A 13,640-nucleotide genomic window follows, 5' to 3' on the forward strand; every position below is an offset into this window, starting at 1 on the left:
CTCGCTACCTCGGATTTAATGAAACCCCTATCCCCGGCACTGTAACGCCTACTTTTGGTAGCGATGGGCTTACAGTCGCGGGTGAGGTTAGCGAACAAGGAGGGGGGGGAGACTTTAAGGGTGGAGAGGCTGCAAATGGCGCGCGGCGGGCGATTTAAAAACTGCTGGCTGCAGACCGTGAGAGGGGGGAGGGGTCCACCGTACGCTAAAGTGACACTCTTAAGGTGGCACTGAAAATCAAACCCCAGTAGGACGGCAGCGCAGAGATCGGGCAGGACCAGAAGTTTAAAATTTTTGTATTCAGTACCCCGCACTGAAAGAGTCACCATACAGTAGCCACCGACTTCCGCTGACTGGGCTTTGGAAGCCATAGAGATGCGATGACGCGTCGGCAGGACCGGGAGAGAGTAATTGCGCACCGTGTCGGGGTGTATAAAACTCTCCGTGCTCCCGTTGTCAAAAAGGCAGGTAGTGGCGCGGCCGTTTACTGTAATGTCCATCATGGACCTGGACAGTTGATGCGGGAGAGATTGATCCAGCGTCACGGAAGCCAGCGTATGTTCAAGCGCGTCGATGCGGTCGTCCGATGAGGCGGTGGTGGAGTCCGGGTCCCCCGTAACCGAAGTCGGAGGCGTCCAAGATGGCGGACAAAATGGCAGCGCCCACGGTCCCGATCCCCACGTGGCTGGGGGAGCCCAAGATGGCGGGCAAGATGGCTGCACCCACGGTTCACACGCGGCGCTGCTGGCGTTAGCGGTCTTCCCTTTGCAGGCGCTAACGTAGTGACCTTTCTTCCCGCAGCCGGAGCAGGTAGCATTCTTCGCGGGGCAGCGTGCTCTAGGGTGTTTAGCTTGGCCACAAAAATAGCACTTTTGTGCCTTGGACATCGCTGCAGCAGTCGGAGGTGGCGGTCCCATGGCCCAAGATTGCGGCGTCCACGGCGCGGGGCGATTAGGGGAGAAAGCGTCCATATTTCTGTGGGCCGCGTCGAGCGAGAGCGCGAGGGACACTGCCTTTGTCAGGTCTATTTCACCCTTCTCCAGCAGCCTCTGCCGGGAGTAGTCGGACCTTAGACTCGCAACGAAAGCGTCTCGTATCAGTCCCTCCGCATGTGCCGCGGCCGATACTTCCTTGCAGTCGCAGCCGCGTCCGAGTACCCGCAGTGCCCGTAGGAAGGCCTCCACCGATTCCCCGGGCTGCTGTCTGCGAGATCTTAAAAGGTGCCTGGCATAGACTGTGTTAACCGGGCGTGCATACTGCCCTTTCAGTAGGTCGATAGCCGCCGCGTAGGTCGTCGCATCTTGGATTAAAGTATAGACTTGGTGGCTCACCTTCGAGGCCAGGATTTTCAGTTTATTTTCATCAAGAGTCACGGTCGAGGCTTCCAGATACGCCTCAAAGCAATGCAGCCATTGTGCGAATTTAGTCGACGAACCCGCTTCTTGGGGGTCTAGGTCCAGGCATGTTGGTCTGAGGGCTCGCAGCAGCGCCTGCTGCTCAGCGTTTTGCGCCATCGGTTGATCAGCATTCGCAGCCAACATTTAACTTTGGTAATAAAATTGATGCACTATCAATTGCTACAAAAGACTGGAAGTTGAGAAAGTAACAAACAGGCTTTTATTACCAAAGAACAGAGCATGCCTCTTGTGGTTGCCTGGTATCCAAAAGGGCCGGGGGCTGCCGAGCAGCCACCTTTATATCCAGCCATGAGGGTGGAGCCAGGGGCGGAGTCAGCTGAGGCATGCACAGACAAGTACAACAATATGCAAGAGTGAACAACAGTACTAACAGTGAACAACAGTACTAACAACAGTGGTGAACAACAATACTAACAACAGTGGTTTACCACAGGAACGAATGAACCGAACCCTTAAAAATGCATTGGCAAAGGCAATGCAGACGTCGGGGAAAACCTGGACTGAAGTATTGCCCAATATCCTAATGAAGCTGCGAGCCACTGAAAACCGAACGACAGGCTTGACCCCTTATGAATTAATGACAGGAAGGGCGATGCAATTGCCAGAAGGCATCATAACAGGTGGGGCCGATGTAGGCCCTTTAAAAGACAGACTAAAACGATACGTTCTGGAACTTAGCACTCAATTAAAGGAGATGCGAAAGAATGTCCGTGATAATCAGGAGGACAAGGATCGGGCAAAAGAGCTCACAATGACGGCTTATGTTCCCTCAGCGGGTAGTAAAGTCATGGTGAAAACTCTGCCCAGCAAACCAGGGTTCGCCCCAAAATGGAGTGGGCCATATGAAATCATAATCAGTGGGGATACCTGTGCCTGTCTAGACATAAGGGGTAAAGGAGTGAAGTAAGATTTAAAAATGAGCGTAACAGGGCATGTTTAGTAGAACGCAATTGCGCAGCAAAATGTTTAAAGATGAAATGTACTAATTACTCGTATGTTTAATTGCAGAAATGACCATACCAGTTTAGAGAGATGAAACTTACAAAAAGAGACACTGACATAACCCTTTTCTGGAAAAACGAAACTTAGTAGTGGTCAAGAGAGGGACTCGTTTCTCAGAAATCACATGACCTGATGACTCATTTCCAAGAAATCAGAGGGTCCACAGGCCCCTGCAGTGAAAAGTGAAACTTATGTTATTGGTTACCTTGTAGCAGTTAGACACACCTAGTTAGTGATTAATGTATAGACTTTTAAATCGATTGGACCTCTGGAATAGGAGGTCTCGGAATATGTGTATAACTGTGTAAACCTCAAGAGATTCGGGGGAGTTGGAGCCTTGTGTCGGGACGCAAGAGCCATAGCTCCCCAGGCCTGAATAAACCGTTTTTACTTCAATTATTGGGTCTGTCTTTCTTACAACAAGCCAGTGTTGTCGACTTTGTATATCACTTAGTCCACACTTTGGGGGCTTACATCAATTGGCGACGAGGATAGGATATGCGTTCTGAACCAGACTCTCGGACAGCGTTAACCTAAGACGGGTGAGTATGTTTTAATTACCACCTGTAAAATTAGGGGTTAATCGCTGGCGAGTCGTTGAGTCAGAATCGACGTATAAAAGAACTATAAAAAGAAAGACACCTTTAATTGAAGGCGGTTAAAAAGTAAACTGCAGTAGGGGTAGGGGCAGGTAGTTCCCTACCAACCTTTGGGGCAGGTAGTTCCCTAAGGACCGTGAGGCGGGAAAACCTCAGTAGGGGCAGGTAGTTCCCTACCAACCTTTGGGGCAGGTAGTTCCCTAAGGACCATGAGGCCGGAAAACCTCAGTAGGGGCAGGTAGTTCCCTACCAACTTTTGGGGCAGGTAGTTCCCTAAGGACCATGAGGCGGTGATACCTCAGTTAGGGGCAGGTAGTTCCCTAAAATCCGTGAGACGGCGAAATCTCAACAATTGAATGAATGGGTGCACCGTGGTGAGTGAATGAGATAAAACCCTACGGTCATAAAGAGGTTAGAACGGACAAGGGTGAGGTCTGTCCCCAGCACCTAGCCTGAACCTGAATTAAGAGGACAGTAGTCCCATGTGACGGCCAGGATCAAGTAGGACGCCGGGAGCTACAGACCCCACAGTACCGAAACCTTGGAACTAAAGGGTTGGTGTGTGTCTAACAAAACGAAGTGACTAACAGAAAGCAAGAAACTAACTAAGGTGACGCTATAGGGGCGAACAACGTAGCGTACAAACCTAATTCACCAATACCGTGAATTAAGCATTAAACATAGCAGTTAGTTATGACTAAGAGGGTGGAAGAAGAATCCTCAAGGGACCTGGATTCTATAACCCGACTCCTGGAAAATAAAAAGAAACAGTGCAGAGAGCCAAAGGCTTGGTGGGGAGGAGCTAAAGATAAAGAGGCAACAGATAATGTAAGGAATTGAAACAGAAGGGAGAGATAAAGAAGGAAAAAGATCTAATTTGCAGGCGAACCAACTTGAAACCCCAGCAAAAAAAAAAAAACAAACAGGGATTTGGAAACTAGGGAAAGCTGTTGAGTCACAGATTTAAAAAGGAAGGAAAAGATAAACTTAAAGCTTTACCAACATGGAAGTTATTAGCATCTGTACCGAGACAAGTAAAACAAGAGGAATGAAAGGAACCTTAGACATATGCTGGAATTACAGTTTGTATAAAAATGTGTGAGTGTGGATGTTTTCCTGATTAGGAATGTTTAAGAGGATACAATATTCCTTTGTCTGAAAATCTGTCTGTTAAGAAAAAGAAATGTCTGCTGTGTGTTGTAACTCCACCCACTTCTCTGTGTTAAAGTAAAAGCATTTAACCCCTTTGTCTTGTCTGGGATTTTGGAAGTTTAAGAATGTGCAAATAAGATTGTGCCCTCAGAATGAAAAAAACCTATTACAATTTGAGTTAAGCTGAAGTGTAAAAACTGAGAAGAGCAACAAAAAGTTTGTTTAATGAAAGGTTAAGTTTCAGTCTAAGATCTAACCTTGGAGTTATGAGGTAAATTAACCTATTAAAACCAGACTTTCATTGTGGCCACAGTGAAATTCTGGTTGATGTAAATTGGTGTAGTCCAAATTGAATAAGATAACTCAACTCCGCAAGAATATCCGATAGTGGCAGGTCCCTCTACAATATTTAATTGACTATAGTACTGGAAGCCTTATAGAAGGCGGGACTAGAGTTAAACCTTAGAAAGGTATAGGTAGGGAAGGATGAAGTAGTCGACCTAGGATACATAGTGACACAAGGGAAGAGACAAATGCCCAAAAACAGATGGGAGGGGCATTAGGACTGGCTGCGTGCTTTGATTGCTCGCAAGCTTCTAGGGATGGCAGCAGGAAGGGACTGCGCCAGAGAGGGGAGGGGGATCCGAGGATGTTTGTTGACGCATTGGTAGGGGGCCGACAGTGCAAAATGTTAATAGACACAGGAGCCACAATCGCATTGACAGACTTACCCTTGCCCCGAACGAAACTTTCAGTTAGTATAGCAGGAATCGGTGGACGAAGAATCAGGGCTTATAAGAGCGAAACAGTCTTACTAGAAATTGGATGTATAATAATACCTACACAGTTGTGGGTATGCGAGAACACCGAAGGAACAATCCTAGGGATAGATATACTGCGAGAAGTAGGAGCTTTAGTCGACCCTAAAGCGAATGAAGTGTACTGGCCCCCAGATTATAAGTCAAACAAACAGGCAGGCCCGGGAAACAAAGTAGAAATGGCCCAGCCTATACAGGATTTGATCAAAGGGGGGTAGCCAAAGGAAAAAGTGTAAACCTATATAGATAGTCGGAATGCCTTTGGGGTGGTGTCTGATTACATGATAGCGGGAGTAGGCAGGGATATATGACACCAGGAGGAGGACCCGTAAGAGACAAGAATATAACCAAGGAATTAGTAGGAACCTCTCTCCTACCCAAAGAGTGCATAATAATAAATTAAAGCACACAAGAGGATGGGCAGCTAAACGAGCAATTGAGAGAGGGAATCTGACCAATGAAGCCCAAATGTTCATGTTGAATCAAAGTGTGAAACCACAACTGTCTTTCAGTCAGGGATGTTTTTTGGGTTGCGTGAAGTGACGCAATAATGTTTAGCTCCACCTTCAAAAGCCTGCGAAGGAGTTAACCCTTTCCACTGACAGCTGTTTGAGTTCACCAAGCAACAAGTTCAGTATTACTGAATAGAATTTAAAGATATTGGACATTATTAAATTTAAGTTTCTTAATGTTGAGTTAATATTTCCCCACAGTGATAGAAGGAAAATTAGGATTTGATAAATGGAAGTTATTTTATAAACTAATTGCAGCACCGTCTCAAACGGCAGGGAGACTGCTTGGGAAGCTGTCCTGTTACCCAAAGATAAATCTGGACAGATAGTTAGAGGCATGAGGCCAAAGACCAACAGATTATACGGGATCGAGAACAGGATACACGGGACGACCAGAAGGAGGTCTTAGCAATAGATAGCAAAGTGATAGCAGAAATAATACCAGCCAAACTAGTGCTAGCACCCAGATGGTCAGGACCTTATGAAGTATTAATGAATAATGACACATGTGCTCATGTAGATGGGTCTGGAACGGGTAAAGGAAGGTGGAAACACTGGACTCAGTTAAAAATATATAAGAAAGACAATGAGTAAACCAGAGATGGTGCCCTTTTTGACAGAGTGAGGAGTATACTAGAAGATATAAAGAATGGGAAGGGGAGTTACTACATATATCAATGATAATAGGCTGTGTATGATGATAATATTATATGCCATAGTTTGCATCTTCAGGTATGTCTGGGGACAGAGCCACAGAACAAGAAATGCAGCAGATGTACAGCATTTTGAACTGATAAAATGGATAAGAGCAGAATAATTCTAACTGGCTGGTGACGACCAGCCCCCTTTTTGTAATTACAGGAACATTGGACATCCGGAATGAGATGGAGCGTCCTCGCCTTGATTCTAGGGATAAATATAAGTATTGCCATTATCGAGGGGGATTAGTAATAAGGAGAACACAGGATGAGGTGTATTTTAGTGTAGCACATAGAGTTACTAAGCTTGCCATTAATATGAGTACTTTTGAGATACAAAACAAACCTGGAACTCCCTGTGGGTAAAACACTTAGAGGATCCACAGGAAAAACCTGTCTTACAAAGATGTAAGAAACGGGGAGTATTGGAAGCGACCGGAGCAGGGTATGCGGCCGGGTTAGCAACAGTTAATAGCTTGGATATAGAAGGAGTAAATGAAGGAGTAGAAGAATTACAAGCAAAAATAGAGAAGTTACTAAAACAAGCTACTGGAAATAGCCGGCAATTGACACTGGCAGGGAAACCAAACAATAATGCAATTGTCGGGGGTGGAAGAGATAGTAGCCCCCCATGCAGAAACAATCAATACAATTATTGATAGACTTAATAATGCTTCTCGCCAAACCGATAAGGAACTAATATGTGCCACGTAGGGCTCATGGATATTGTCGAATGCTCAGCATAACATGAGGCAAATAAATAATGGACAGATCCCTGATTGGATTACTAATAAGGATCTGGAACCTTGGATTGACACAAATAAAAGCCTATACAAGGGATGTAAAATGGGACAAGTATACCGGGCAGGCGATTGTCTGACCCCATGGACTAAGATGATTGGCTTTGTACTGGCCATCCCACAATTCCCAGAAGGGGGACAACTCCGATACGACGTGATTAATATAGGAGAAGTACAAAGGGAAAGTTGGTTAAATATCATGATGTCCCTACCAAGGTGCTTTGGGAAAGGGATGAAGATAATAAACAGAAGAATGAAACCTAAAGGGGGGTGGTAGTGGACAGGTGCCACCACAAGGCAAGGACATGGGTGTGCACTCACGCCCCACCGAGGGAGACACATCCGAGTGCGGATTTGCGAAAATTACCAATTGCACCCTCGAGGTTCACCCAAGGGGATACACCGGACCTGGGTAGCATCAAGGAACAATGGGACCTGTTGTGTCACCACAATTGAACAGAAATATGAATATCAAGATATGGCTTATACCATTCCCCAACCAAACCGTTGTATTGGTCTAAAGATACCTATACAGATAGGAAAACCTGGTCATTTGATAATATGAGACTTACTAAAAAGGGTTGAAACTTATGTCATACCAGAGCCCAAGGCAATTCCTAAGTTAGAGGAAGCTTGGCAGAAGTTACGGCAGGAAACAAAGGAAATTTTAAAGTACTATCATAAAATAGAAGAAGGCTTAAAGAAACAACAAAAAGACATTAGTACAACATTAGAGGAAACTCACCCACTTCCTCATATTTTGATAATTGGGGACCAGGATGGTCGGGGACTGTGGGCGCCTCAGTGATACAAGGCATAATGATATTCCTCTTGATTGTTATTCTGATATATTGTGTATTTTTATTTCTCCAGTGCCTTTGTGCCAGAATGAGTAAGGCTGAAATTGGTGCGGTGAAAGAAGTAGAGCCTGAGGAGGGGCAGGTAGCGATGTTAAGAATGGACAACTCCCCCGCCTCTCCAAGGCAAATGGTGTAAGACGCGATGGGAAGCCCTGAAATTATATGGGATTAATTGGGCATGGTAATTAAAGACCGGGCCGGCCAACCGTAAGATGGAGGGTGGCAGAAGGAGGGTGGTGAATGAGGATTGGTGTGTGATGACAGTCTCGAATTGGCACGTCACACACCCCACGTGGGAATGAGGGACAAGCTTGAGCAGAAAGCCTAAACCATTAATGCAGGGTCTAAGGGGCCCCGGGAATGGTTACACCGGAAGGAGTGCATAAAGGAAAGACCACCCTAAAGGAAAGCCCACCGTAAAGGAAAGACCACCATACCACAGGGGGGGGAAGTCGGCCTCCAAATTGATAGGATATATACATGTATAACCTAGACTGGTAGAAGGCCAGGGAGTGCACGCTCTGGCAGACACCAGGCAGTGGACATACATGTTGACCTGTTTTGGAACAATTGTCCAAAAGGTCAAAAGGAGGGACTGAAGTAAGATTTAAAAATGAGCGTAACAGGGCACGTTTAGTAGAACGCAATTGCGCAGCAAAATGTTTAAAGATGAAATGTACTAATTACTCGTATGTTTAATTGCAGAAATGACCATACCAGTTTAGAGAGATGAAACTTACAAAAAGAGACACTGACATAACCCTTTTCTGGAAAAACGAAACTTAGTAGTGGTCAAGAGAGGGACTCGTTTCTCAGAAATCACATGACCTGATGACTCATTTCCAAGAAATCAGAGGGTCCACAGGCCCCTGCAGTGAAAAGTGAAACTTATGTTATTGGTTACCTTGTAGCAGTTAGACACACCTAGTTAGTGATTAATGTATAGACTTTTAAATCGATTGGACCTCTGGAATAGGAGGTCTCGGAATATGTGTATAACTGTGTAAACCTCAAGAGATTCGGGGGAGTTGGAGCCTTGTGTCGGGACGCAAGAGCCATAGCTCCCCAGGCCTGAATAAACCGTTTTTACTTCAATTATTGGGTCTGTCTTTCTTACAACAAGCCAGTGTTGTCGACTTTGTATATCACTTAGTCCACACTTTGGGGGCTTACATCAGGAGTATGGAAGCATTGGACACAATTGAAAGTATATAAAGACGACTGACTGGCTACTTTCTGAATCTGTTTTACAGGTGATCTGCATACCCTTTGTCATAAAATTCCTGTAAAGACTGGACTGTAGTGATATATTAATCATGTTTAGAGTATTATGGGTAATGGCGTTATTTTATATTGTCACGGGAAGTGCGGTACCCCATTTACGTAAAGAGAGAGGATTGCATGTAAATACCTTTCTGTATATGTCATATGTCTATGCGAAAAAAATGGGCCAAAGCTCCTGCTGGGTGTGCGCCCATGTGCCCACCCATACAGGGGGAGGAATCCCATTAAGGCCTATCCCCTTTAAGGTAGAGGAGATGGTAGGGTGGTTATTATACTCTAATACCACCTGGAATAAGGAGGATACCATACAAACCCAAAATAGCTTGAATCCAGGTCAGCTGGAACATGAGTGGAAACAGGCAGGGTATAACCCCACGAACTTTAAAGGATGGTTTCATCCCCAGTACGATAATCGAAGTTATCCAGAAGAGCTATTAGTCAGCACAGGGGGAAAACTAAACAATGCAGAGGGGGAAGTCTGCTTGGTAAACTATGACGAGACAGGGTTAGTGGTTGGATGGAGTAAGTGCAAGTATAATTACACTTTAACCAAAACCAGTACTAAACCACCAGGTGCCCTAGAATGGCCCTACGTGGGAACGTTTAATTTATCCGAAGTGCTAAACCGGACTAGCAATCTACCCTGGAGGGGAATACCTGGGATCATGTACCAACTTTGGAACAAATTTGAGGCCTATAATAATACCTATTTCATTTGCGGATATAAGGCGTATCCATGGCTTCCATGAACCTGGACTGGGTCATGCTATATAGGATACGTAGTACCATACATCCATCATTTATCCTCCCAAACCCACCACTATGGGTACCAGTTGTTATGGCAACCAGCCAAGCGTGTTAAGAGAGCTATTACGGAAACCGAAAGATTCTGGGCTATAGCATTCCCCTGGTACAGAACAGGAAAAATAGCAAGGGAATCCATAAACATGGCAGCAGTGCTCGAACAAATAGCCAACGATACAGCTGAGTCCCTGAGAGAAATGAGTGCCGAAATGGTGGCGATCCGGACCACCGCCTTACAGAATAGGATGGCCCTAGATTATCTGTTGGCGGCGCAAGGAGGCACCTGTGCCCTGATCGGGACAGACTGCTGTACATATGTCCCAGGTAGCTCCGAGAATATCACGAGCCTAGCAAATCATATCCAAGAAGAAATAAAGAAGCTCCATCAACCCACAAGCACAGGGGGATGGCTTGATTGGTTGCTAGGGAAAACCGGGTGGGGAGCGTGGATGATGCAAGGGATAATAATAATAGTTGTAATTTGTATGTTGATGTGTTGTGCGCTGAGCCTTATAAAGTTGTGTTGCCAAACTGCTCAACCACATTAAGTGCTATTGGGCCTCACCACCTCTGCCAAAACCTCCCACCACTCCAAAAGCAAAGATAACCCCTGGCTTCTCTTCTCCACTACCAACCATCTCCTTAAACCCCTCTTCCCTGCCCCCTCCACAGTCACCTCCAACAAGTGCTCATGGTCTTCTTTGTCACTGAGATTGAGACCATTTGTTTAGCTATCTCTGCTGCTTCTCTCTCTTCCCCTTACCCAAAGGCAAACCTCCCCCTAGGTTCCCCTGCCCTACTCCTGAACTCACTTCTCTCTAGTTTCTCTCCCATTTCCCCTCATGTCCTCTCCGAGTTCATCTCGTCCATGAGAACCACCACCTGCACCCCATTCCCACTAAACCGCTAACCACACAACTTTCCTTCCTGCCCCCCACCATGCTAGCTGATTGCGAATGGTTCACTTTCCTCAAGTACTATTCCTCTCCTTCAAACCAGCTGTCATCACCCGCCCTTCCTCAAAAAATCGACCCTTGACTCATCTGTCCTTACAAACTTCTACCAATCTCCAATCTCCCTTTGCTCTCCAAGGTCATTAAATGTGTTGCCATCTCCCAAATCCGTACCCACCTTCCTGCAAATCCTTGTTTGAATATCTCCAATTAGGTTTCCGCCCCTACCACAGCACTTCAACGGCTCTAACCAAAGTCACAAATGACATCCTCTGTGACAGACCATGGTGCACTATCCCTGTTACTGAGCCGCAATTTCCTCCAACTAAACAATGTTGAGAACAAAGCCATCATCTTATTTGGGGCTCCCCCAATGGCTTATGGGGTAAATGCACTGCCTAGTGTGTTAAGGAACCACCCGGACCAGAAAATTCCCATCTTCAATCCCCATTCTGTGCTAAATTAGCTGATCAAAATAGGGATTCTACAAATGGCCTAATTCCTCTGGGTGAGCGAGAGGCAGAAAAATCATCTGAGGCTCTCACTTCTATCCAGTGTCCCTGCTGAAAAGTGTGGATGTCAGGCGAAGACAGGGTCAGCCTTGGTTAGTTGTGTTCTCCATGATCAAACAGCCTGCTGATGCTCGCTGTCAAAATGAAGAATGACTACTTGGCTATGGTACTGAAGAGCTGCCAGGAACTGTGGAACTTGCATTGAATGACTGATTCCAGGAGAAAACTGGAAAACAAACAATCCTGATCTTTATGTTAATTCATGTGACTGTGGGATATTGATGGGGACACAAAAGGTCAATTCTGGAACAACAGGTACATGATGACCCTAGATCACAGGATTACACTCCAGCTATGGCACCACGATAATCACGGCAAATAATGCTTGACATGAATTGTACGCTACTGAAACAAATAATAAATAAAACATCCCATGTTCTTAAGCAGAAATCGTTCTGATTAGGAGTTTAACTATTGTGTTCTTTGGAGAAATTATGTAATCTGTAGGGCAATGTGTAAAAAGTAGCCTTCAATCACAGGTTCACTGTGTAACTAAAGCGAAAAAGGAGCTTACAGTGGATTGCTAAACCTTTCTGCGCTGTGCACGTTTGACATTTAAAAAAAAAACTTACATGAGAATAAAAGAAAAGATAGATTACTACAAGGCCACTCAGCCCTCTATGCCCACTGATCTAATTACAATCTACCCATTTGTAGATTCTACCCAACCCAACTAATCTCTGATTTCCAATGTTAACTCCAGATTATCAATCAATCCCCACATCTCCACCATTCAGTTCTCACATAGCTGCTCATGGAGAGTTTAGTTCATTTGGGCACTCATCGAATGGTGGTGCTGAAATAGACCAGTTTTCCACTTTGGTCACCCAGTATCCCATGTCAGATATAGAAGATGCAGAATAAGCATACTGGAGCTCCATTGATGATCCTTACCCCCCAGCCTCAGAAAAACAACCCATACTGCACCAATATGACATTTCGGCTTCCCATGCCAAGCATCATTATGTACTCTGAGTGAGATTGCAATTTAGCACCATTTAGCTGAATTATGGACAGTTTGCGCAATGGGTCCACACCACTAGGAACTGGGTTGACACTGCCTCAACTCATTTCAGGTCGGATCCTTATAGACAGCTGAGAGAGGGGACTTTCATTCTGAGCTGGATTTAGACTCAGATCCCTGAAATAAAAAGAAAGTCTTTTAAACTGTTGTCGTTAATAGTTGTTGCTTCTATACAAGAAAAATAAATGACAGTTTTTGTGAGAATTGCGAGGTATTATAGTGACTTTACAATTGCCTGACATTTTCACATTTGTAAGAGTAGCAATATTTGTTTTTATTTGTTGTTGGGACCTGAGCAACATTAGCAAGGCCGGCATTTACTGTCCATCCCTAGTTGCCCCAAGTAGCTGCTGGTAAGCCTTCTTCTTGAAGCGTTGCTGTCCATGTGGTGAAGGTACTCCCACAGTGCTGTTAGGGAGGGAGTTCCAGGATTTTGTCCCAGCGACGATGAAGGAACAGCGGTATATGTCCACGTCGGGATGGTATGTGACATGGAGGGGGACTTAGAAGTAGTTCCGTTCAGTGGTCTTACTGTTCTGGTTTTTCTTGGTGGTAGAGGTCACGGGCTGGGAGGTGCTGTTGAAGTAAGCTCAATGAATTGCTAAAATACATACTGCAGCCATTTGTGCGTCGGTGATGGAGGGGGTGGATACTGAGTCCAGTGGCAGAGGTGCCAATCAAGCAGGCTACTCGATCCTGGATGGTGTTGAGCTGCCTTCGTGCTGCAGCCATCCAGGTGAGTGGTGAATATTTCATCAGGTTCTTTACTTGAATCTTGCATATGGCAGAGAAGCATTGAGAGGGTCAGGAGGTGAACTACTCATCACAGAATACCCAGTCCTGCTCTTGTAACCAGGCTGTTGATATGGCTGGTCCGGTTAAGCTTCTGGTCAATGTATGAAATCCCCTGCTCTTCTTTAAATAGTGCCACGGAATCTTTTGCATACACCCGAGAGGGCAGACGGAGCATCAGTTTAATGCCTCATCCAAAAGAGGGCACCTCCAACAGTGCAGCACTCCCTCAGTACTGCACTGAAGTGTTGTCCTGGATTATGTGCTCAAGTCTCTGGAGTGGGATTTGAACCCAGTAGTTTATGACCCAGCAGTGAGAGTGCTACCACTGAGTCACAGCTGACACGTGGCG

The 13,640-nt window shown here is 45.5% G+C and overlaps 1 long non-coding RNA gene and 1 pseudogene across 1 annotated transcript in view; one reads left to right on the plus strand and one right to left on the minus strand.

Annotated features, from left to right (window-relative positions):
• The window catches only part of LOC147121853 (uncharacterized), a 33,712-nt gene extending 24,758 nt beyond the window's left edge, over positions 1-8,954 (plus strand). The window contains exon 2 of the long non-coding RNA XR_015077632.1: positions 2,427-8,954. This is a non-coding gene — a long non-coding RNA (uncharacterized LOC147121853). The remainder of the gene's footprint in view (positions 1-2,426) is intronic.
• LOC147121852 (procollagen galactosyltransferase 2-like) overlaps positions 1-13,640 on the minus strand; it is a 156,940-nt pseudogene that overhangs the window by 98,175 nt on the left and 45,125 nt on the right.

Source organism: Somniosus microcephalus, chromosome 3 (assembly GCF_052327205.1).
Source record: "Somniosus microcephalus isolate GS21.2 chromosome 3, FLI_Smic_1.0, whole genome shotgun sequence".
NCBI lineage: Eukaryota > Metazoa > Chordata > Chondrichthyes > Squaliformes > Somniosidae > Somniosus > Somniosus microcephalus.